At 42.2% G+C, this 25316-nt stretch overlaps 1 protein-coding gene across 5 annotated transcripts in view; it reads right to left on the minus strand.

The window, feature by feature from the left end:
* LOC5577268 (elongation of very long chain fatty acids protein 6) overlaps positions 1 to 25316 on the minus strand; it is a 138184-nt gene that overhangs the window by 112578 nt on the left and 290 nt on the right. The window lies entirely within an intron of this gene.

Consider the following 25316-nt stretch of genomic DNA (forward strand, 5'->3'; position numbering starts at 1 on the left):
CCCATTGACCTCTATAAAAATTTTGAATACAGGCTTCGATAGGTATTCCTACGATGAAGAATAATGCCGAGGACCACGAAACAATCCGACACTTGTGAAAAAAGTTATTCAATGAAAACCTACCAGCAAGGCGACGTTGATTAATACGTAAAGGAATAACAAAATTGAGCAAATTTTCCGAACAGTATACCGGGTACCCCCGTTGGTTTGACCACTTTTAATCTGAACACTTTTTAATCTGTACCCCGCTAATTTGCACATCGTTCAGATTAAAAATGGTTCAAACGTCATTTAGCTCCTGGAATGGAGTAAAGTGAAATGGAACGCTGTGAAACGAAACGCAGAATCAAAACAAAACAGCCAAAAAGGTAACCAGTAGAACGATTTTCTGTTGTTCATAGGGTGACTAGAAGTTCAAATTAAAAATGAACGCCGATGGTTTGCATGAAGTACCGTTCAAATGAGCGGGGGTGCACTGTATGCTCACATGTAAAAAAAATCCTGTACGCACAGCACGAAGGTACGATACGCACTGGTGAGGGTTTTAGTATTTTTGTTTTCACTCAGGCCTATAGCAGTCTAACTTTATTTTCGAATGACTTTGTAATTCGATAGATTTACTATTGTAGTGTGACATTAATGCGTCCATTTGTCTTGGTTGCATCACTGACATAGAGCAATAAATTGTAACTGTAACAACATCTGTCCTTTGATCGTGCTTGTCCAGGGATGGGAAATGTACAGTAGCAAACATTTACCACCACGACATTCACATTTTTCTACACGACCATCAAAATCCAAAGCAAACCATGACCGTTCAAAACAAAAAAATTGTCACGGCTCTTCAAAACTGTAATCTTTTACTTCGCTACGTTTTTTTTTAAACCCGAATGCAAAATCACTCGAGCACAGTGGTGACACGATTTTTCCGGTTTTCGGGGTTTTGTATTTTTGCTCGATAAAGGCAGCATGAAATTGAACTTGTTTATATGTATCGCAACGGAATGATTGTGCTCTTGCTGTTAGCGCTAATAGATTTCAATTAGTTGAAACACAAGCGAAATATTAGCGATTGAATTATATAACATTTTTTTCAATCATTCACCTCGAGATGGCTGCCCGAAAACGATCATAGAGGAGAGACAAAAACAGTCAGGCAGTGTGTGAACCGTTGGCAGCGTAGCACCTGATGGTATTGATGCTGCTGCTGCTTTGTGTTTTGGCTGACTGGCAGAATCGATGAACTGTGGCAAATTGTGATCATAGTTCCCAAGCCTGTGCTTGTCACATGATATACGATTGCAAATATGGCAGCTTGAACAAAGAAAGCTCTCAGTTAATAACTGTGGAAATGCTGCTTCAACACTTAGTCACGAAGCATGCTTTGTATAATCGGAGATGTAATGCCAACAAGAAGAAGAGCATCAGTCAATATGACACTCAAACGGACCAATCGAAAAATCTTCTGTGAATTTTTAAAATCTATGTCTTCGAGTGTTTTAATGAACCACCCTACGATCACTAACACTACGACCCACGGTAGACACAACAAGGTAGGCTATTCCCACATGTAAACAATGATTTTCCATCAAAACATGTGTCGTCATTCCTATCGTCAAGCATGAGGCCTTGAGGATAGTAAAGGAGAGCAGGCCTTGCTTTCTTTTGCACTCGTTCGAGTTTGCGATAGGAATGACGTCACTGCCAAATGTCATTTTTCGGAGTATAATACCTTGCTTCTTTTTACCGTGACTACGACCTATGTACACACGAATCACGCGATATCCAAAATGCAATACAGGTTTCGCGAGCAAGCTCTCTGTCCCTCTCATTTTGCTCCAATCTCTCGTAAAATAGCAGACAGTTCGCTCCAGTCACCGATGGACAACTTTCGCTAGTATATGAAGCTCTGATATCCATGTTATCTCATATCACATTACCGAAAGCATCATACTTTTGGCAAACAGTTTTTTTTCTACGCATTCACAGTTAAGTAGTCCGCAAATTTGGTCTGCATTTTAGTTGTGGCCGACATTTGAATTACTGAATGACTTTGATTTACTTACAGATTAGAGCAAAACAATTTTCTTCGGTGACCATGCCTACGACCACACCACTGAGATATCACTTTTTTGCCTTTTCTACGAACAGACTGACGAGACAAGCAATTTTCAATCTAGAAAAAAAAAGGCATTGGAGGTATAAGCTGGGCCGCGTCTATTTAGTTGGTGGTTATGTAAACCACCGGTCATGTTTCAGAACCCAATGAACGTTTATTCATATATGATGTATGCTGCATCATAACTGAACGCTGTGCAGGATGAAAAACGTGGCGCGATTATTCCCATGCTTTGAATATACAGTCAATCCTACCTTGCTCGAAATTGCAAGGATCATGGAGGAATTAGCGAGATATAGAGCAGCGTATTTTGGTGTGTGGGTTAAAAGCTCGTCACAAAGATCAAAATTTTTATGATTATTTCCATGCAGGAGCCAAGAAGAAAAAACAAGAAAATCAGTTTTTATGTTTGAGGCTCTAGAACAGTTTTTTCTTCCATTTTTTCGTGACCTTACGACAAAAAAATCAAACGAACTTCCTAAGGAGTTCCTACATTTTGTATAGTTAGTTTTGAGAAGTTAACCAGAAATTACTTTAATGGTTTCTATGGTTCAATCGCCGCGAACTTGATTCTCCATTGGTTCATCGATTGGTTTTCGGTGAGAAATAAACACAAATTTTATTTGCCAGACTGTCCGGACGTTTCGGTCGATTTACTGGCTTTCGACCATCTTCTGCGGACTCTAAAATATATTTTAATTTAAAAAAACACATAAAACACATCAAAAATAAAAACTCACAATCTTCCAGCCGTTTGCTTACATTCGACGGCTATTACTTTTACACTAATTACAGTCCCTACATACATGACATACAAACATATCTTTTACATACATACATATTTTCGTTAGGTGCTAGGGGTGGATTTAAGTTTATTGATAATAGAGTTGTACGCTGTTTTTAAATTTCCGGAATCTCTTTGTATGTTGACAACATTTTCATCGCCCCTTATCTTTATGTAAAAAGTCTCTGTTATTAGTCTAGTGTAACTGTTCGTAACTCTGTCAAGAATTTTTGTCTTGTCAAAATCGAAAACATGTCCTTCTTCAACAGCGTGTTGTGTCAGACCAGTGCCGGAAATATTTCTTGTTTTTACATTGTACTTATGCTGGCTTAAACGCTTATATAATAACTGACTCGTTTCGCCAATGTAAGATTTCTCACATGCACCACGTGGTATTTCGTAAACTAGGTTTATGTTTCTATTTTTGGTTATTTTGTCTTTTGTTTTTGTGAATAGTCTATCTTTAATTTTGTCAACTGGTCTATAAGCTATTTTAAAGTCATGTTGTCGTAAATATCTAGACAGTTTTTCTCCTAAACCTTCAATGTATGGTATTGTTATAAAGATGTTAGTAGCGTTTTGATTGTCTTGTAACGTGTTATACATTTTGTGTAGTCTTTCCCTTATAACTTTTGTTATCTTGTGGGTCAACTCGGGTAAAAAAGGGCTTTTTTTTGGGACATGCCAAGTTACCTCTATTTATTTGCAACAATCATTTTTATTTGCATAAATCATTAAGATCTGATATTCAACATTATAAATGAAGAATTTGGCACCATTTAAAATATACCGGATGTGGCCATTCGGACGTAATGCCCGGAAGAACCGACTGTAGATTTGTTGGATACTAAACCGTTTCAACTGTCGAAAAGTAGAAATCAAACATAATTGTGCACTAAAATGCGTTCTCATAAGCTTGGCACAGTTGTTCAGATACAAATTGGCCACTTTATCATAAGTTTGAGGCGTCCCGGGATCCAAAAATGGTCATTTGTAGGATTAATCAGATGCAAAACTCATAGTAATCCAATCCAATCGTTTCTCAAAAGGTTTACCTTGATACAATTTTCTTAAAGTTCCGTCATGTAGTGGCCACATTATAGCCGATTCCGGAAATTATCTGTGACTTGAAGTTTGCCTACTTTCAGGGGCACAAACGCATATTATCCTTCTTATCCGACCTGACCCAGTGATCCATCGGAAGAACTCCGGCCACAAGAATATTTCCGCGTTCCTCTGTCCCCTTCTAGAAACTAGAAATGTGTGCTAGTCTACTGACAAAAAATCATTTGCAGTTTTTGCTTTCACTCAGGCCGGGTTAAACTTCAACACATTAATATGCAGTGATGAATAATTATCAAAATTAATTTGAATTTTCATAATAAAGGTGTTTAAGGTGTTCAAATGTAATTGGACAAAATATTCAATTTGCGGTTTTATAACGGTGCGCTAACTATTCACGCGTGCTGTGATGTATTTGAAATTTGTTAAAATAATCTTCTTCTTCTTCTTGGCATTAACGTCCTCACTAGGACAGAGCCTGCTTCTCAGCTTAGTGTTCTTATGAGCACTTCCACAGCTATTAACTGAGAGCTTTCTTTTGCCAAAGTTGCCATTTTCGCATTCGTATAACGTGTGGCAGGTACGATGATACTTTATGCCCAGGGAAGTCGAGGAAATATCCATTAAGAAAAGATCCTGGACTGACCGGAAATCGAACACAGACACCTTCAGCATGGCTTTGCTTTGTAGCCGCGGACTCTAACCACTGGGCTAGGGAAGGCTCCCGATTATTATTATCGAATACTATAGTAACTATAGTCTAATTAATACGAATACTGTAGTAACTATAGTCGACATAATTATTATAGTCGAAAGGAATATTATATTATACTTGTGGCCCCGGCAAACTTGGTCTTGCTATCAAGTAGGCTGTTGTTAAATGGCATGCAATGTCCCGTACAAAATGACACATTAGATATCTCCCGTTTTTACAACTATTCCAAAGACTTTCCCAAACTTTTTCTACGTGCGAACACGTTGGAACCCTAGACGAATGCAACAATGAAAGATTTGTAAAAATTGGTTCTACCGTTTTCAACCCATTTCGTGACATACAAACACCATTCCATTTTTATTTATATAGACTATATGTTTTCATTTTATTTACTGAACACATTACAACATCTTTAACTAAGTTAATGATTTGTCTCCATTTTTTTATACTGCATGGATAAACATACTGTTCGGAATTCGGCGGAATACACTAACGTCTCGTAGCAGCTTACAAGCAGCTCAAAACTGCAATTTTAATATGGTCATATAATAAGTACATTATTACAAATTTTGTTCTGACTTACAAGATAGTTTCTCCTGTTGTTCCTCTTGCAATGAGAATTCGATCAGCCGTCTACCACGGTTGTTACTACTAGTCTATAGAATAGGTAAATTAGTTTTTTTTATTAGATTACTGCACCTACTCACTCTTTTCAATTAGATGGTAATTCTAAATACAGTAATTACGCAGCGTATTAACTGGGACCTTGTCGGTGCACAACCTGCTAGCAAAACCGTTATGTTATAATGAACGATCAATAAATTTACCTATTTTACCAGTCAGCTCCTATTCCACTACTAGATACACTGTAACTACCGTATTATTCCACTATTTTCAATAGAACAGTATAATTTTATTTAATTTTAGAAAAATATAGTTTTAACTTCAACTTCGAAATAATCCACACTATTGTTTTCCTTCTAAGGTTTGTTTTGATTATAGCTTCCACCTATACATACCCTAGCTTCCCAGTTATCCAATGATATCGTATCGATCTAGACAAGCAATTGAGCTAAACCGTGCAACCAGTTCAGTGGGTTCTTCACACCCCAGCCCGTAACTCCGGTTCCGTTTCATCGGTTCCGGTTTTACCAGGAATTTCAACCACTGCCAGGTTTGCTACGGCTCTCCTGAAAACACCTTTTACCGTCCGAACCATCGCTTGTCGTATGTTCCCATCAGCACCTCTGATGACGTCTTCGACAACTCCACGAATCCAGTTCTTCCGTTGATCTCCTTCAACAACGAATACCAGATCCCCCACTTTCAGAATCCTTTGTTCATCATGCCACTTCGTCCGCCGGTTGATACTGGACAAATACTCTTTGCACCATCTCTGCCACATCCTGTCAGCCAGATACTGTGACCGTTTGTATAAATTTCGCAGCGCTTCTGTATTCCCAAAGTGTTCAACATTGAGATCTGCTTCTTTGACGAATCCACGCAAAAAATGATTTGGCGTAATTGCTTCTACGCCGGATTCTTGCGAAAGATATGTGAGCGGACGTGCGTTTATCATGTCCTCGGCCTCGGATAACGTTGTCAAGAGCACTTCATCGGTTAGCTTCCTACCATCGTCTATCGCCTTCATCGCCGCTTTTACCGATTTAACCATTCTCTCCCATACACCGCCCATGTGAGGAGTACTTGGCGGAATGAAGTGCCACTTGATCGCTGGACTAACGATGCTTTCTGCACATTCAGTCTTGATTTCCTTTATCGCCCTTGTCATCTCATTGCTTGCGCCTTTAAAATTCGTCCCATTATCCGAGAAAAACTCGTCCGGTGATCCACGTTTACAGATGAATCGTCTGATCGCCATAAGGCATGCTTCTGTAGTCAAGCTATGTACTACATCTAGGTGAATTGCCCTTACTGCTAAGCAGGTGAACAAGGCAATCCATCTCTTCTCTTTCCGTCGACCAACTGTTACTTCTATTGGACCAAGATAGTCGACCCCAACTGAGCAGAAGGGGCGTAGTTGCGGAGTAACACGTTGAACTGGAAGCGGAGCCATCAACGGGATTTGTGGTTGACACCTATTGACACGACACCATGAACACCCTTTTGCGACTGACGTTACCACCGACCGTAGCTTGGGAATATAGAATATAGAAAAATGAACTGCTTCTGATAAAGATAATCTACCATCCATTCTGACCACTCCGTCAGCATCAAGAATCGGACGTAATGGGTAGAGCCAGCTCGATTTGTCAATATACACCGTTGAGCTAAAATCTCGTCTAGCTTCTAACACCTTGATCTCCTCCGGAAAGCTATCATGTTGGGCTTGCTTTAGTAGAACACTTTCGCCTGCTTGTAGCTCCTTTTGACACAGAGGCTGGACTATTCGCTTTGGGTTTCCTTTTATGTATCGCACCATTGAGTTGTAAGCCATCGACACAAGAATTGGTTCGCCGCTCCTTTTCCTGCGACAGTTTTCCACAAAGCGTACGACGCTAGCCGCAATTCGAACTATCCTTCGCCATCGTGAAGTAACTTGAACGTTAATGAGAGGACTCGAAAACGCCGCGCTGTGAAACAACATGCACGCTTTTATTTCCTCCGGAACGATAACTTCCGTTTTTACTTGTTCTGGCCACATATTCTCCGGCTCATACAGGAAAATAGGTCCTTTAAACCACTGGCTATCAGATGCCAAAGGTGGCCCTGATCCCCATTTAGTTACAACGTCTGCGATGTTTTTATCCGATGGAACATACCTCCAGTCACTTGCTTGCGTTAGTTCAACTATTTCTCCTATTCGAAAGGCGACAAATTGTTTATATTTATGCTGATCCGACCGTATCCAACTCAACACCGTCTGAGAATCGCTCCACAAAACCTGTCTTGTTATGGGTAGCGAATGATTGGACTTCACAGTGTGCATCATCCTTGCCCCTAGCACAGCTGCCATTAGTTCAAGGCGAGGAATAGTCTGAAGTTTGAGTGGAGACACCTTGGAGCGAGACATAACCAGCGAACATTTGACTATTCCACCAATTACTGCTCGGAAGTATGCCGCGCAACCATACGCGTGGATGCTGGCATCAGTGAACACATGAAGCTCCAAGCACTCGATTGACGTTGAACGGCTGCCATCGAAATAACAACGCGGAATGCGAATTTCCGAAACGCTCGGCAATAATCCAGTCCATCGATCCCATTTAGCAAGGGAATCATCATCTATCTCTTCATCCCACTCGCAACCAGTACGCCACAGTTCTTGGACTATTAATTTTCCATGGATTGTAAATGGCGTGAGCAAACCTAGTGGGTCGAAAAACCCCATGACACTACTAAGAACAATTCTCTTTGTCGGGCGAACACCTTCTAGAAGATACGGTTTCACATCATGTCGATGCTCCATCGAAAACGAAAATTGATCATACTTTGGGTCCCAGACGATTCCAAGCACCCTTTCAGTTCCGCTCTCCTTGTCACGGTTGAAATGCACCGCTTGCGACGCCTTCTCTTCGCCCAGTTCATCGAGAAATGTGTCGGAGTTAGCCACCCAGTTCCTTATTTCGAAACCGCCTTTCGAATGAACGAATCGAACCTCTTTCGCTCTGTCGATGGCTTCTTCGACCGTGTCTACACTATCAAAATAATCATCGACGTAGTGTTTCTTTTCTATCGCGTCGGCGGCTTCAGGAAACCGTTCCACAAACTCATGAGCATTTCGGTTTTTTACATATTGCGCTTGACTCGGGGAGCATTTCGATCCGAACGTAGCTACGTCCATGACGTATACGCTGGGATGTTCATCTGGACTATTACGGAAAACGAATAATTGAGCGCTTTTGTCGGCTTCCCGTATGAGTATCTGGTGATACATTTCACGTATATCGCCTCCGAATCCGATTGGACGCTCACGGAAACGATTGATTACGCTTGTTAACGGAGTGAGCAAATCTGGACCTGTCAACAACTGGGAGTTCAGTGAGACTCCATTTACTGTTGCTGCTGCGTCCCATACCAGTCGCACTTTCCCGGGTTTCTTTGCATTCAATACAACGTTGATAGGAAGAAACCATGAAGAAGCCGGGTCGAATTTAGATAACTCTTCTTGCGTCGCTAGATGCGCATAACCCTTTTGTTGGTACTCCATGATCTGCTTGCGTACATTGTCCATTAAGTCCGGCGTCTTCATCAAACGTTGCTCTAACTGCTTCATCCGACGCACCGCCATTGGGTAGCTGTTTGGGAATTTAGGTACATCAGTTCGCCACAGCATACCGGTCTCAAAGCGGTCACCGACTCGGACGGTCGTTTGCTCCATAATCTCCCGAGCCCGTTTCTCTTCTTTTGAATCTTGTGATACGGCCACTACGGACTCCTCCAGTGCGTAGTGATCTCGCAATATATCGTGTAGATCTTCATTGGAAACTTTGTGATGGTATCCCAGAAAATTTCCTTCTCGAGGCTTCTTCGTCGGCCCGTACACCGCCCAACCGAGTTTGGATTTCACAGCGATAGGTTCTCCTTGCTGACCAATTTTGGCTTCCATTGGAGCGATAGCATGCAGGTTATTAAGGCCAATCAGCATACCTGGTCGCTGACTTGGATATGATGAAAATGGTACATCGCGAAGGAATGGATACGCTGCACTCATTTCTTCAATATCTACAGACTGTCGTGGCAACAGCAGTTGCTTTACTGTCTGCACTGCTTTCAAAAGAAACTTTTCTTCATTTCCAGATACCCAGAGGTTCATTTTCGTTGAGCTTCTTTCATCCCGTGTGACGTCTGCTGTCCAGGTGATTGTTAGCGGCTCGTGAACTCCTACAGCGCCCAATGTGTCTGTCAATGACCGCTCCACTAAAGTTATTGACGCTCCTTCGTCCAAAAACGCCAGTGTCTTCACCATACGATTTCCACAGTATAATTTCACCGGAACCATTCGGAACAGGATTGCACCTTGTAATTGAAAATATGTGTTCATTACAACCCTAGTTCCAACTGGATGTAGGAGCGGATGATGACGTTCGTCACATTCTTCAATGTCGCAACGAATTTTAAACTTGCATGGTGCTTTTCCATGTTCGTTTAGGCAGATTTTACAAACTTTTTCCCTTTCCACGATTTTTATCCGATCGGCGAAAGACATAGCTCTAAAGTCCTGGCAAAACCGCAAACGATGATCAGTGCGCTTGCAAGCTTTGCAGGGCTTAACACTTCCGCTGGGAGGATTCCCAAGGGGTGTGGTTTCCATTGAATGTTCTGGTGTACTGTGGGTGTAGACTGCGCTTTTCTCTGTCATGCCTACTCTGCCGGACTTAACAGTTCTAATTTCGTTCAATTTAATCGCACTGCACGCGTTGGCTTCGCAAGCTTCCGATACGATTCGCGACAAAAAGTCGGAAAACGTTCTCAAATTCACCTTCCGTTTATTATTTTTAAAACGGACCCACTCTCTTTTATCGGATGACGGTAGCTTATCCAGCAGATTTTGAAGAAGCAAAGGATTGACGAGATGCTGTTTCATGTCAGTAGCTTCAAGGTGGTCGCAGAGTTGTTCGATAGCGTTTCCGAAGGGAATAAACGATTCCAACCTTTCAGCCTTCGGGGACTCCAGCCGGTTTACATTTTCAAGATGAAACTGCAGAAGTAGTTCCGGTCACCCGTATAGCTGTCGCAGCTTCTCGATCACCTTCGGCACCGACTTTGGCAGCAACAGCTGGCCACGTACACTTTCTAGAGCTGGTCCTTTAATGCATTCCTGAAGCCTTACGAGGTTCTCGATGTCAGTATACCCACATGCTTTGTTCGACGCCTCGTAACTGCCTATGAAGAGTGGCCACTCTTCAGGTTTACCAGAAAACATTGGCAGCTTCCTACATATTCCATTTCGCGCCGCGATTTGTGCTTTTGTGGGTGCTGCGGTTTGTCGCCCCAGCCCGTGTGACACCACCTTCCTGTTTGCCTGTTTTTCATTCTTCTTTCTCGCTACTTTCTCATCTATTTCCGATTCCTCCTCTGATTCTTCTTCGCAATCTTCATTGCATTCCTCTTCTTCTGAGCTGGTTGGTTCTTCGCTATCACCGTCCGAGCTTTCTTCTTCGGATTCTTTCTCCTGGTCATCCTGCTCCGACATCTTCTCGTGCAAATCAAATCCTTTTCCTTTTATTCCTCCAGCCTCGTCCTGCAGCCTTGGCGGTGTACGATTGGCATCTTTCTTCTCCACTCTTATCTTTTGTAATACGGAATTATTCAACTTCTCCTCCACATCTGCCATTTTCGCGTGGTAATCTTTCCGCATGCGCTCCATTCGATCCAAATGCTCTTGTTTTTCTCGCAACGCCTTTTTCAGCAGCTCTTCTTCCTGCTTCATTTCGCGCTGACGCATCTCGGTCTCCATTTGTAGCCTTTTCTCCTTCAGGATCCGCTCCATAACCATACGTTTTTCCCAGAGTTGGCGTTCTTCTTCTATCTCCCTTTCTTTCACTCGTTGCTCCTTTTCCAAGGCTTTCAGCTTCTTTTCGAACAACGAGCTCATTTGATGATCCGACTTGGCGCTTGACTTGTCGGAAGCATCATCTACAGCACGAGACTTCTTACCTTTAGCTCCTTTCTTCCGGTTCTCTTCCGACTTCTTCGCTAGGGCTTCTTCGGCCTTCTGACAGGCTTCCATCGGGCAGAACCACTTTTCTTGGTTTTGGATGTCCGAACCGTCCACACCAACACACCGGTAGTGGTACCAGTTGTTGCATCCATCACAACCAACCATCCCTTCATCAGTGTCGGAAGTCATGGTACAGGCTGCACAGGCTGCACAGGCCGTCATCGTGAAATTCACGCTCATTTTTGAGGCTTCCAAATCCGACATATCTTTTTTGAGTTTGTTCGGAATTCGGCGGAATACACTAACGTCTCGTAGCAGCTTACAAGCAGCTCAAAACTGCAATTTTAATATGGTCATATAATAAGTACATTATTACAAATTTTGTTCTGACTTACAAGATAGTTTCTCCTGTTGTTCCTCTTGCAATGAGAATTCGATCAGCCGTCTACCACGGTTGTTACTACTAGTCTATAGAATAGGTAAATTAGTTTTTTTTATTAGATTACTGCACCTACTCACTCTTTTCAATTAGATGGTAATTCTAAATACAGTAATTACGCAGCGTATTAACTGGGACCTTGTCGGTGCACAACCTGCTAGCAAAACCGTTATGTTATAATGAACGATCAATAAATTTACCTATTTTACCAGTCAGCTCCTATTCCACTACTAGATACACTGTAACTACCGTATTATTCCACTATTTTCAATAGAACAGTATAATTTTATTTAATTTTAGAAAAATATAGTTTTAACTTCAACTTCGAAATAATCCACACTATTGTTTTCCTTCTAAGGTTTGTTTTGATTATAGCTTCCACCTATACATACCCTAGCTTCCCAGTTATCCAATGATATCGTATCGATCTAGACAAGCAATTGAGCTAAACCGTGCAACCAGTTCAGTGGGTTCTTCACACATACTACAAAATAAAATATAATTTATGTTAATGCGACCGCCATACCGGCAACCCGGCACGCAACGCTTTTGCCTTAGACAAGAGACCCAATAGTGCGATAGTGGTAATGGGCTCCACACAACCCAACAGTTGTAGGTAGTAAACTAAAATAGGTGGATGTATGTGAACAAAACAATTACGAAGCAGTTTTGTGCGTCGATCTGAATTTGAGTTATAATATTTACCAAATAGGCTTTCCAAATCATCATATTTACAATTAAGTATGTTAATTCATTTAGTTATCCGCTATCAGCTTATAATTCATTGAATTTTCGTAGCAAACTCTTGAATTAAGTGCCTAGTATATCATCGCCCGACTGAAGTGAATTGTCCATGCAGGAAGCATAAAAGGTGGGTTGGGATTTGATGATTGCTCAAGCTAAACTATATGCCTATAATTAACCCAGCAGATTTATACGTGAAAGGCGCTAGTTCATGATCTAAGGGTCATCAGTGGATTCGATAATTAGAAGGCGCACTGTTAATGTAAGCGAATAATTGGAACTCTTATAAGATAATTGGAAATTTATTCCGTATATTTAATATCTTCCTTTACATTATAGCTTGAAGCGACTCATAAATAAATTCGACTATCAAGACAGTGCGTAGTTTGTTACGTGGTAACAAATCTTCAAGATTAACATCATGACCACTGATAGGCCTAGTGGATCGACAATGGATTTGGAACAATCCGAAATCTGTACGTGTGTGGCCTGTGACAACCCAGAAGTGGAAGATGATCTGGTGGCATGCGACAAATGCGACAAATGGTGGCATTTCACCTGCGCTGGGGTCAGCGAGTCTATTTCAAGCCGTGACTGGATCTGCCCGAGGTGCCGCCCACCCTCCATTCCGGTTTCATCTAGGTCGACGACTTCTAGCAGAAGAGCAGATTTGCAACGCAAACGCTTGGCAGAACAACAGGAGTTAGAGAAAAAAGAATTGGAGCTGGAAAGGAAGCAGTTAGAGTTGCAGAAAAAACATTCGCAGGAAATGTATCAGCTGGAAGAGTCGCTTGTGGGGGATGATTCCGACGACTGTAGCGTCCGAAGCCGCATGATCGAGATCGAAGATCGTGATAAGCAGGTCGAAGAATGGGTTGAAAAGTATTCAAACCCTGAGTTAACAACCGCTGATCCACCCATCGGATCGTTAAATCTGTACCGTCGGTTAGCCCAGGATGCTGGCATCGATATCTCGACCAATAAAGTCGGACATTTTTCTGATCCACTGCTTCAGCTTCCCATCGTTACTGAGCCTGCTAGTGAGGTTGGCAAATCGTTTGCAGGCAATGCTGTTCTACGTACTCTGCAACAGCAGCTGTCTCAGTGCGGACAACAGCCCCTTTCAGCAGAGCAATTGTTAAGCCTGGAATCCCAGTTGCGAAAATGCCGATTGGAGATGATGCAGCAGGAAGAAGAAGTCTCAGGTGGCGACGCCCTCACCAACCCTCGCCAAGATACCACTGCCAATAAAGGAGTAAGACCAAAGATTCCGATTGTTCGCAATGCCATCAAACCGCCCAAAATTTCTGTAGTGAGTTCGAACCAGACGAGATTGACCGAGAGTGGAATTCCAGATCAAAGACATCGCAGTTCAACTCTGCTCGCCCAGGGAGACGAATCTAAAGGAACTAGTAGAGCGGGCCCCCGAATTCGTTTCGCCCCTAAGCAAAACGCTGTGAAGCCGCCGTTGGTAGAATCAACGCTGATTGAGCAGACGCGATTCAGACACGCGCACTCAATTCCTCCACCACTCAACAGCACGCTACAGCCGACGGGTCGAAATTTCCAATTGGAAACCCCTGCTACTCGTTTCAATACTCCTCTACACGAAAATACCCGCCTGAGCGCTCCCGCGAACGGTGTCATCCCAAGAACCACCGAAAATGTCGGTAGAAGCGTGAAACTCGGTGATAGTTCTTTCACGATTCCGAACACCAGTGCGACAAGTTTTGTTCAGCCGCCAAATCCCTATATTCCCTCTATGAACTTCAACCTCGACACGGGATTTCAAAACAGTCAACCTCCAGCGTTGAATCCGGAACAAATCAACTTACGTCGGCCTTCCCCCGAACAACTGGCAGCCAGGCAAGTCATGCCGAGGGATCTTCCGGACTTTTCTGGGGATCCAGAAGAATGGCCAATTTTCTACAGCAGCTTCCACAACTCCACCGAGGCGTGTGGATTTAACAACATTGAAAACCTCGCACGGTTGCAGCGGTGCCTGAAAGGCAACGCGCTTAAGTCGGTACGCTATTATTTGCTGTCGCCAGAGTCGGTGCCTAATGTGATACAGACTCTTCGAACGTTATATGGTCGTCCGGAGGTTATCATTAACAAGTTGATCGAGAGAGTGCGCGAAACACCCGCGCCAAAGCCAGAGAGGTTGGATTCGCTGATCGATTTTGGAATGTCGATTAGAAATCTGGCTCAGCATCTCATAGCAGCGGGGCAACAAGCACACCTGTCGAACCCAGCGCTTCTACAAGAAATGGTGGAAAAATTGCCGGCCAACGTGAAGCTGCAATGGGCCCAGCATCTGATGTTCGAACCTGAAGCGAGTTTGAGAACCTTCAGTGACTTCATGGGGACAGTTGTTGAGTCTGTCAGCAAGGTGGTGATTTACACGGGGGGTCAACAAGCCAGGAGCGAAAAGCCCCGATATAAAGATAAAAGCTTCGTCAACACCCATTCCGAGGGCAACAATATCAGCACTCCAGTGCAAGAAAAGTGGGAAGGTGAAAAGCCATGCCTATTTTGCGAAAGCGTCGGCCACCGTCTGAAAAGCTGCACAAAATTCCAGCAACTCTCGGTCGACGACCGGTGGAAAAATGTTCAACGATTGAAACTGTGTCGCAGCTGCCTTAATCCTCACGGTCGCCGCCCTTGTAGAGTGTCCAGCCGATGTGGAATTAATGGATGTGATTTCCGTCACCATCAACTGTTACATGGAAAACCTGACACATCGATCGACACAGCTGGGTCATCAGCAGAGAACCATGTTCATCACCATTGTGGCCAATCCGTACTTTTCCGAATCGTTCCCGTGACACTGCACGGAAAATCCAAGTCAGTAAATGCGTTCGCTTTCTTAGATGAGGGATCTTCTTCGACTTTGGTGGAGCAAAGCCTGGTTCAAGAGCTGGGAATAGAAGGACCAACAGTACCGCTGTGCCTCAGGTGGACCGCTAACATGACGAGAAGCGAGGACGAGTCACAGATTGTGTCGCTGGAAGTTTCGGAAGTTGGAGGAAAGAAGACGTTCCAGTTGGTGCACGCACGCACCGTCGGGAATCTTAACTTGCCGACGCAAACAATACGATTCACTGAGCTGCAAGCGGACCACCCCCACCTGAAAGGATTGCCTATTCGGAGCCACGAGGCCGCTACACCGAAGATATTAGTCGGCCTACGAAACCTACAGCTGGCCGTCCCGCAGAAGATCAAGGAAGGAAACAGTGGTGTCATAGCGACAAAGACTCGCTTAGGATGGTGCGTCTACGGAAGTTTGGATAAGTTAGGGAAAACGGAAGAATACAGCTACCACGTTTGCGAGTGTAAATCCGAGGAGAAACTGGATCGTCTCATTAAACATTTCTTCAACGCCGAAGATTGTCCGACAAATTTCCCGGAAAAGTTAGAGTCCAGGGAAGAATTGAAAGCACGACAAATCATGGAGGAAACGACGATTAGAGTGGGTGACCGATTTGCGACGGGACTTCTCTGGAGATCCGATGTTGTAGAGTTGCCGGACAGTTACTCTATGGCCCTTCGACGCTTGGAATGCCTTGAGAGGCGAATGTCTCGCGATCCCCTTTTAAAGGAAAACATTCATCGGCAAATTAGCGAGTACCAGGAGAAGAAGTATGCTCACCGAGCGACTACAGAAGAGCTTGCGAATGCTGACCCCAGACGGACCTGGTATCTTCCGCTAGGCGCTGTGTGCAACCCTAAGAAACCAGGAAAAGTGCGCTTAATTTGGGATGCAGCAGCAAAAGTCGACGGGATATCCCTAAATTCCGTGCTACTCCCTGGTCCAGACCTCCTGATATCGCTCCCTTCCGTGCTATTCCGCTTCCGACAGTATCCAGTGGCAGTAAGTGGTGACATTAAGGAGATGTTTCACCAGGTACAAGTCATTGAGCGTGACCGACCGGCACAAAGCTTCTTGTTCCGTGAAAATCCCGGCGATGAGCCCAGCGTATTCATGATGGACGTTCTCACCTTCGGAGCCACTAGCTCCCCCTCATCCGCTCAGTTCATCAAGAACCGCAACGCGCAGGAGTTCTCCGAGCGATACCCACGGGCATCGGAGGCGATTCACAAGTGCCACTATGTTGACGACTATCTGGATAGTTTTGAGTCAACCGACGAAGCGAAATCAGTGGCGGTCGAAGTAAGGTGGATTCACTCGAATGGTGGTTTTGAGCTGCGTAACTGGGCCTCCAACCAAAGGGCTGTCCTAGAGTATCTAGGGGAGCATCCAAAGCAATCCACCAAGAATCTCGCCCCAAAGTCAGATTCAGAACGCGTGCTGGGAATGCTGTGGCACACTGAAGACGATATTCTACTGTTTTCGACATCGTTTCGCGAGGAAATCGCCACACTGATCGAGGCGGGTACAAAGCCAACGAAGCGGCAAGTCCTAAAGTGTGTAATGAGTCTATTTGACCCCTTAGGGCTGCTGGCCTGCGTTCTCGTGCATGGGAAAATAATGATGCAAGACATTTGGAGGAGCGCGATCAAGTGGGACGAATGCATCGACGAACAGATCAACGAGCGGTGGGTGAAGTGGATTGAGTTGCTACAGGACGTCAACGAAGTTCGCGTTCCACGGTGCTACTTTAACGGAGCAACTGCTGCTCTGTACGATTCGGTGGAGGCCCACATTTTCGTCGATGCGAGTGAGGTGGCGTACGCTGCACTAGTGTATTTCCGCGTCATCAGGTCGGACGAAACAGCAACGTGCGTTTTAGTGTCGGCCAAAACGAAGGTTGCTCCTCTCAAATACGTGTCGATTCCTCGTCTGGAGTTGATGGCGGCGGTGCTGGGAGTACGTTTACTGTCATTTGTGAAGGAGAGCCACACCATTCAAATCAAGCGCTGCGTCTACTGGTCGGACTCGCAAGTTACGTTGGCCTGGATGCGTTCAGAGCATCGACGATATCGACCATTCGTAGCCTGCCGTGTCGGAGAGATTCTATCGACGACCAATGTTAAACAGTGGAGATACGTCCCGAGCAAACTCAACGTTGCAGATGATGCCACGAAATGGAATGAAAGGCCGTGTCTTGATGCGTCAAGTCGATGGTTCAGCGGTCCACCATTTCTGCAACTCCCAGAGAAAATGTGGCCCGCCCAAGAAAAGAACATTGTAGCTACCGACGAGGATCTTCGAGCGTGTTACCTGCACCAGAATATAACAGTTCTGCACAATCCGTTTACTTTCGAACGGTTCTCCAAATGGAATCGACTTTTGAGGACAGCAGCATACGTAGTTCGGTTCATCGGCGGGCTGAAACGCACCGGAACTGATGGAAATCGCCGTAACTCAGCCTTACAGCAAGATGAACTACATGCAGCAGAAATTCTGATCTGGAAACTGGTTCAATCCGAAGCGTATCGCGACGAAGTAGCCGTCCTTTCGAAAAATAAGGATCTGTCCAGTGGAAAACAAGCAGGCCTGGAGAAGTCAAGTGTGCTGTTGAATCTAACTCCCATGATGGACGACGATGGAATTCTCCGAGTTGACGGCCGCATCTCTGCGGCGAAAGGGATGCCTATTGACGTAAAGTTTCCTGTAATCCTGCCAAGGAAGCACTACATTACTCATCTCATCCTTGACGATTACCACAAGAGGCTGTTACACGCCAATTTTGAAACAGTAGTCAACGAAGTGCGTCAACGTTACCACATTCCCCGACTACGTACCACAGTGCGAAGTGTAGTCAGCCACTGCCAATGGTGCAAGATACACAAGGCTCGTCCACAGACACCGATGATGGGACTACTTCCGACAGCCCGTCTATCGCCCGGAATTCGTCCGTTTAGCTATGTTGGCATCGACTATTTCGGGCCTATCCAGGTGAAGATAGGTCGTGCAATAGCGAAACGATGGATTTGCCTGATAACGTGTTTGACCATGCGTGCTGTTCACGTCGAGGTAGCGTACGACCTATCTACGAAGTCATGCATCGCCTGCATTCGCCGTTTCGTTTGTCGACGAGGGGCGCCAATTGAAATCTATTCCGATAACGGACGTAACTTCACCGGAGCAGATCGTGTTTTACGGGAACAAGTCAGGCGCCTCGAAGAGGAAGCGGCGACGACCTTCACGAGTGCAACAACGAAGTGGTTGTTCATACCGCCTTCAGCCCCCCACATAGGTGGATCTTGGGAGCGGATGGTACGTTCCGTCAAGAACGCGTTTAGAAGCATGCCTCAGGACGACAAACTGGATGATGAAGGACTACAGACCCTGATAGTAGAGGCGGAAGCGATAGTGAATTCACGACCCCTAACGTATCTACCACTGGACTCAGCGGAACAAGAGGCTCTCACGCCAAATCACTTCCTCCTTGGAAGTTCAACAGGGGTGAAGCAACCTGCGGTGAAGCTTATAGATTCAGAGGCAGCACTTCGACCTTCTCTGAACCTGATTCGACGGAATATTGATCACTTCTGGAAGCGTTGGATCCTAGAGTACCTTCCAACCCTAACGAAACGAGTCAAATGGCTGCATGATACGAAGCCGATGCGGCCTGGAGATTTGGTCATCGTGATCGACGAGACTAGGAGGAACGGCTGGGTACGAGGGCGTGTCCTAGACGTGACTGCTGGCAAAGACGGAAGGGTTCGACAAGCGTTAGTACAAACGTCAGCTGGACTGTTTCGACGGCCAGTATCCAAATTGGCGGTGCTCGATCTGGCAGAAAAGGTGAAGGATCCTACCGATCCTCACGGGGAGGGGGATGTTAATGCGACCGCCATACCGGCAACCCGGCACGCAATGCTTTTGCCTTAGACAAGAGACCCAATAGTGCGATAGTGGTAATGGGCTCCACACAACCCAACAGTTGTAGGTAGTAAACTAAAATAGGTGGATGTATGTGAACAAAACAATTACGAAGCAGTTTTGTGCGTCGATCTGAATTTGAGTTATAATATTTACCAAATAGGCTTTCCAAATCATCATATTTACAATTAAGTATGTTAATTCATTTAGTTATCCGCTATCAGCTTATAATTCATTGAATTTTCGTAGCAAACTCTTGAATTAAGTGCCTAGTATATCATCGCCCGACTGAAGTGAATTGTCCATGCAGGAAGCATAAAAGGTGGGTTGGGATTTGATGATTGCTCAAGCTAAACTATATGCCTATAATTAACCCAGCAGATTTATACGTGAAAGGCGCTAGTTCATGATCTAAGGGTCATCAGTGGATTCGATAATTAGAAGGCGCACTGTTAATGTAAGCGAATAATTGGAACTCTTATAAGATAATTGGAAATTTATTCCGTATATTTAATATCTTCCTTTACATTATAGCTTGAAGCGACTCATAAATAAATTCGACTATCAAGACAGTGCGTAGTTTGTTACGTGGTAACAATTTACATTGATAAATTTTAATAATAAATTTTATTTATTAACTTTATCTTGAAACTGAATCAAATTCACAAGCATTCTACTCATTTTCTACATATTCAGCAAGAGCAAAATTATCATCCAGTTCTTCAACATAATCCATTAATTCATCTAGTGCATTGCCTTCAGTGTTTAAATTTCCAGAGCTGTCAAGATCTTCGAATACTTTCTACAAGTGCCTTTTCTATGGTGTCATTGCCGAAAAACGTTTCATCCTTCGCTCACTTCCATCACTAAGTTCATAAAATTGTTTTTGTGGACGTCCACGGCCAGTTGACGATGAAAGTGTTTCTGCGATGTACTCTGCAGGTTCCAAATGAACGTCGAGCCAATCCTTATTGTATTTCTCAAAGCACTTTTGTTTGCGATAAGCCTTTTGCCACGCATTGGAAAAATGTTGTGCTATGTACTTCAACTTTTTAAGTAGTCGTTCTTCTTTGGCAAGATCAATATTATATTTTGTGTTGATACAGCTAACTCTCCCTTACTCGATATTGAAGGGACCATCAAGCTAGAGAGGTATCGAGATACAGAACACATATTTTTCAAATTTTAAACTTTTTATTCTTTTGACACAATGTATTCCAAATAGTTATTTTTACGTGAAAAACAATACAATTTTTCCACATTTACCTATGCGACACTTTTTACCGATCTGCAAAAATTAAAAATTTTAGCGACCAGAAATTGGCAGTAAACCTTAATTTTACTATAAATTTAATTTATTATGATCATCATGATTTATCATGAAATTTATTAACGTTTGGAGGACATTTGGAACTTTTTATGAAAATACCGAGTTAGAGAGGTAAACTTACTTTGGAAACTCAAACAGATAGCATCGAGTTAGGGAACATCCAGTTAGAGAGGTATCGACTTACAGAGGTATCAAAGCATGCTAGATTAAAGGGACCGCGCATTCCATCGAGTTAGGGGAAATATCGAGATACAGAATATCGAGTAAGGGAGAGATGACTGTACATTCAAATGCTTTTGTTGCATTGACTATTTGAGATTCTTTTTGATCAAAAAGTAACACGATGCTCTTAAGTTTCATATTATCACAAACAATTCTCTTCTGATTTTTTAAGATTAATTAATTACTGCACAATATACACGTTGTTAGTGTTAAAGCCGAAAACAAACTCATGATTCGAAAATATTGTCCTCGTTTTTCAAATGCAAATAGATAACATTGATAATAGTTTTTAGGGAAAAAAACCTGAGTTTAGTTTGTAAAAATTGTAAAACGGCACTTGAACAGAGAATTGCATTTAGGTAGTGATCTTTCTTTTTCCGATGGGATGGGATGGGAGGGGGTCCTAAGATGTTACAGCGCATACAAAATTTCAAAATTATTCATACAAAAAGCGTTACGAGGGGGTGAGTGAGTATCGAAAATTGCCATTTTTGGCGTTTTAAAATTTGTGAATGAATTCAGTAGAAGCATCAACCTAAGAATGCTAATGTCGCTACTGTTCGTGTTACCAACAACTAGTTTGCCACGCGCTGACAGCTTGAGTACCGGTCCTCAAAATGTCAAATAAATTTTAAAATTATCCACTACAACATGGCATCGAACAAACAATGAAAAGATGCAGTTAAAGGTGATAATAAACTAATTCAGTTTTATGAGGACAACGCCATTAGCGTTCTACTACTAATATTTCTATTATGAATTCTTACCAAAGACGGGGCTTTAGGGCTCATGAGGTAATCTAGAATGCCTTGAAAAGTGTACCGCGATCTGTCAAACTTGGGTACTGTGGTGATTTATCATTTACAGTAAGCCATGACTTGGAAGAAGATGATTATTATTATTCAAGTTGTCAAGCAGTCAAGGAAGTTTCACATTGGCGACGATAGAAACCACGTTCTTCTGTTAGTTACGAAATTTAGTTTGTTTGGTTAGAAAAAAAAGTATTTGAAGAATATAATGGAGTCTTGAAGAGTTCAATTGAAGAATTATAGAAGAATGTCAATATTGGATGTCGAGATGAACGGATTACTAAGATCATTTTAGCCATCAGTTGACCATCAGTTGAGCAAAAAGGACATCAAACATGTAAGTCAAATAAGTAAAACTTCGGGAAAGTTGCATTAGCGACTTTCGATCCACCGGGTCAGGCTGTTCAAAAAATGCTCACCTTAGAAGGGAGCAGACGAAGCGACAGTTACGAATTGTCGGGACCGGCGGAAAAATAAAAGTTTGCTTGCCTTAGAAGGTTGCAACCGGAGCGGATACGATTCGTTGAGTCCGGTAAAAATTGAAATGCTCATCCTAGAAAGGAGTAGTCACACCGAAAAGGTGTGAGAGTTGAACTATCGGATCTAGCGAACTAGAATAATGGCCTCAGTAGGAAGCAATGAACATTTGTTGGTCATCCAGGTTCAGCGAAAAAACAAAAATGTATTTGAAGGCAGTGGGGTACGATCGCTTATATTTAGTTTTTGGCACCCATCCCTCGAAAGGTTTCGAATTCAAATTGAAGTTTTTTATATTGCCATCGTAACTAACAAATCCCTTGGATGAAAAAAAAATGTGGTGATTATCATTTACAGTAAGCTATGACTTGGAAGAGCATGATTATTATTATTATCAAGCAGTAAAGACTGGAAGTTTCACAGGTACTTTTTGCAGTGCCAAGAGACCAAATGCAGTACTAGAAGTTGTACCCTATCTGAGCTCGAGTGGGACGGACCTAGTGTAACCTCAACGGTATGCTGTTTTAATGTTTAGACAATTACCTTTCCAACGATGTATTAAATTCCAAAATTGAACCGTTTTTTTTTTTTGTTGAATAAATTGCATTTGTTTTGAAATGCATCTTTTCTACATTTTTTCTAAGTCAGACGTCTGTGGCGCAATAAGTTTTCATCCAAGAGAGCTGAAATTTTGAGAATCTAGGTTTGAACTATCTGGCTATCAAATGGTACACTCAAATGGTAATCCAAACGTCATTGTTACGTGAAAACATACGTGACTTTTTTTCCATCGCACTTTTCACGTAGCTCTTACGTAAATCATAGGTAGCCCAGAATGAACGCATGAACTTTGGAATTTCGTCCATTCCACCATCGCTAAACGTAAGAGCTACGTGGATTTTAGCCTTTACGAAGCGTTTCAATAGGACCTAGATGGTTTTGCATTAAATTTAACTGTAATAAAGACCAATATTATTTCTAATAGGCTTTAAAAGAAAACTAATTCCCAAATGGAAAATGTAAACAAACTTAAAAGATTGTGATATTTTTATTGTCAATCTGAGCATTTTGAATCCTGTTTCCCCAATTTTGTGAGTTTGGTCTGTCTTATTGTAGCCTTCGCGTGCTATAATTGATAGAGGTTATAAATCAGATATAAAATATGAAGTAATGCAGGGATTCTTTGGTATTCAAAGCATATTTACTTTGAAATCAATCTTACACAGTGTTTAAAGCAGCAGCAGCTTCTGAAGTTCTTCAAAATTAAGCGGGCGCCATTTTAGGATTTGAGCTCAACACCGAATGTACGTATGACGTTTGGATTTTAGGAGTGTATACAAGACACACGTGTCATTAAAAGCAAGTCAATTTTTCGATGTTTGGTCACCATTTTCCATATAGTGTGCATAGGGAACATATCAAGCATTTGGTCTCGAATAGCAGTTGAGGTCCAAGACAAAATTGTGCACTGAAAAAGCAGTTTTCTCTTTATAAACAAACAAATCGGAACAAATTAAAACATACCGCTTTTATATTTGAGCTGTATGTTTTTATTTTCTCCGATTTGTTGCTTTAAGGCCCAAAGTCTACGAAAGTGTGACAGTGCGTGTATTAGGTATTGGAAAAAGCGTGACAGAGGGGGGGATGGGGGGTCTAAAAATGCCGAAAAACGATGGACGTCATATTTGAATCATCCTAAATTTGTTTGACATGTTATTTTTTCAAAGATTTTGGTAAATGAGCAGAATGACGTGAACAGATTCAATATATTAAAGAATCATTATACTGAATATAAACCCATTATCGGTTGTTTGGACTTCACGAAAGTTATTTTAAAAAGGGTTGTTTTCTTTAGCATTGACCCCTTAAATGACCAACGAACACATTTTTTCTTTTTTTTTGCGAAGTAAACATGTTTTTCGTTTATAATTTAACCATTCATTAATAGTATTGATTATACTGAACCAACTGCAATTTGAGAATGAAGGGAAATTTACTGTTATAATGCAGGGTGCTTACTTTGCCTCGCAATATTATTTCTCAGATTATCCAGACTATTTATTTAGTAAATAATATCAAACCTTTTTTAATATTCTGAACTTTGTTGTATTTGAATAGCTTTTGTTTCAGCTATTGTTTATGAAAATAAAATAAGGGGGAGGTGGAGAACAATAGTCCCTTCATATCTGCATTCATGATCATTATAATCTATTTATTTATTTATTTATCTGTTTTAACAAAAAAAAAATGAAAGAGAGAAAAGCCCTTTTGAGTGATTTTTATTCAAATACTTCTCAAAAGGGTCCAAAATCTCTTCATCTTTTCAAAAACGTTATAAAATAAGATTAATTAAAAATAAAGGCTAAACCGGAAATAATCCAAAACAGAGCCAAGATCTTGAAAGGAGAACATCATTGGGCTGTGGTGGTCAACGGACAAACGAGGAGATTGTTTTGTTGAACTCTGAAAAGATTATTAAAAAAAGGCAGTATCAAAGAACATAACAAATTTCATTTAAATACTCAAAAATAATTTTCATCATAGAAAGGGATTTACTGCCAATAATATCACGAATGGATGTAGGAACAGAGTGACTTAATGTTTGACAATTATCAAGAATTTTCTTTCTAGGCAAAACATAATTCTTGCAATGAAAAATAATGTAATCTATATCTTGATAAGACTCGCCACAGTCACATTACAATCTATTATAACTATTTTAATTCGATGTAAAGTTCAACTAACAGATTTTCGTTGAAATTAACTGAAGATTATTCGCCAACAGCTGGTTTAGCTTCATTTCATTCACAAAATAAGCGATTGGCTTTTCTGAATCATTTCGAAAAATACAAGCTGTCATTAGATGAATCTAGCATTGAAAATTAAGTTTTGATTGAGTCATGTTAGTTTGAAAAATAATATAACATTATGGCGTTACGTCCCAACTGGGACAGAGCATGCCTCTCAGCTTGTGTGTACTGTGCAACTCCCTTTTGCCAATTACCCACTTTTTGCATTTGTGTCTCATTTAATAAAACCGTGTAAAATAACAGAATATCATTCCCAATTAAATAGTAGTAATCATTTTATCCACAAATTAAACCCCATTACCCGGTGTGCCAATGATATCATTCATGTCTCGTAGTCCACACTATCGCAACAGAGGAAACGAATGAGCGCATATCCGCACTAACCAC

The sequence above is a fragment of the Aedes aegypti genome, chromosome 2, assembly GCF_002204515.2.
Source record: "Aedes aegypti strain LVP_AGWG chromosome 2, AaegL5.0 Primary Assembly, whole genome shotgun sequence".
NCBI lineage: Eukaryota > Metazoa > Arthropoda > Insecta > Diptera > Culicidae > Aedes > Aedes aegypti.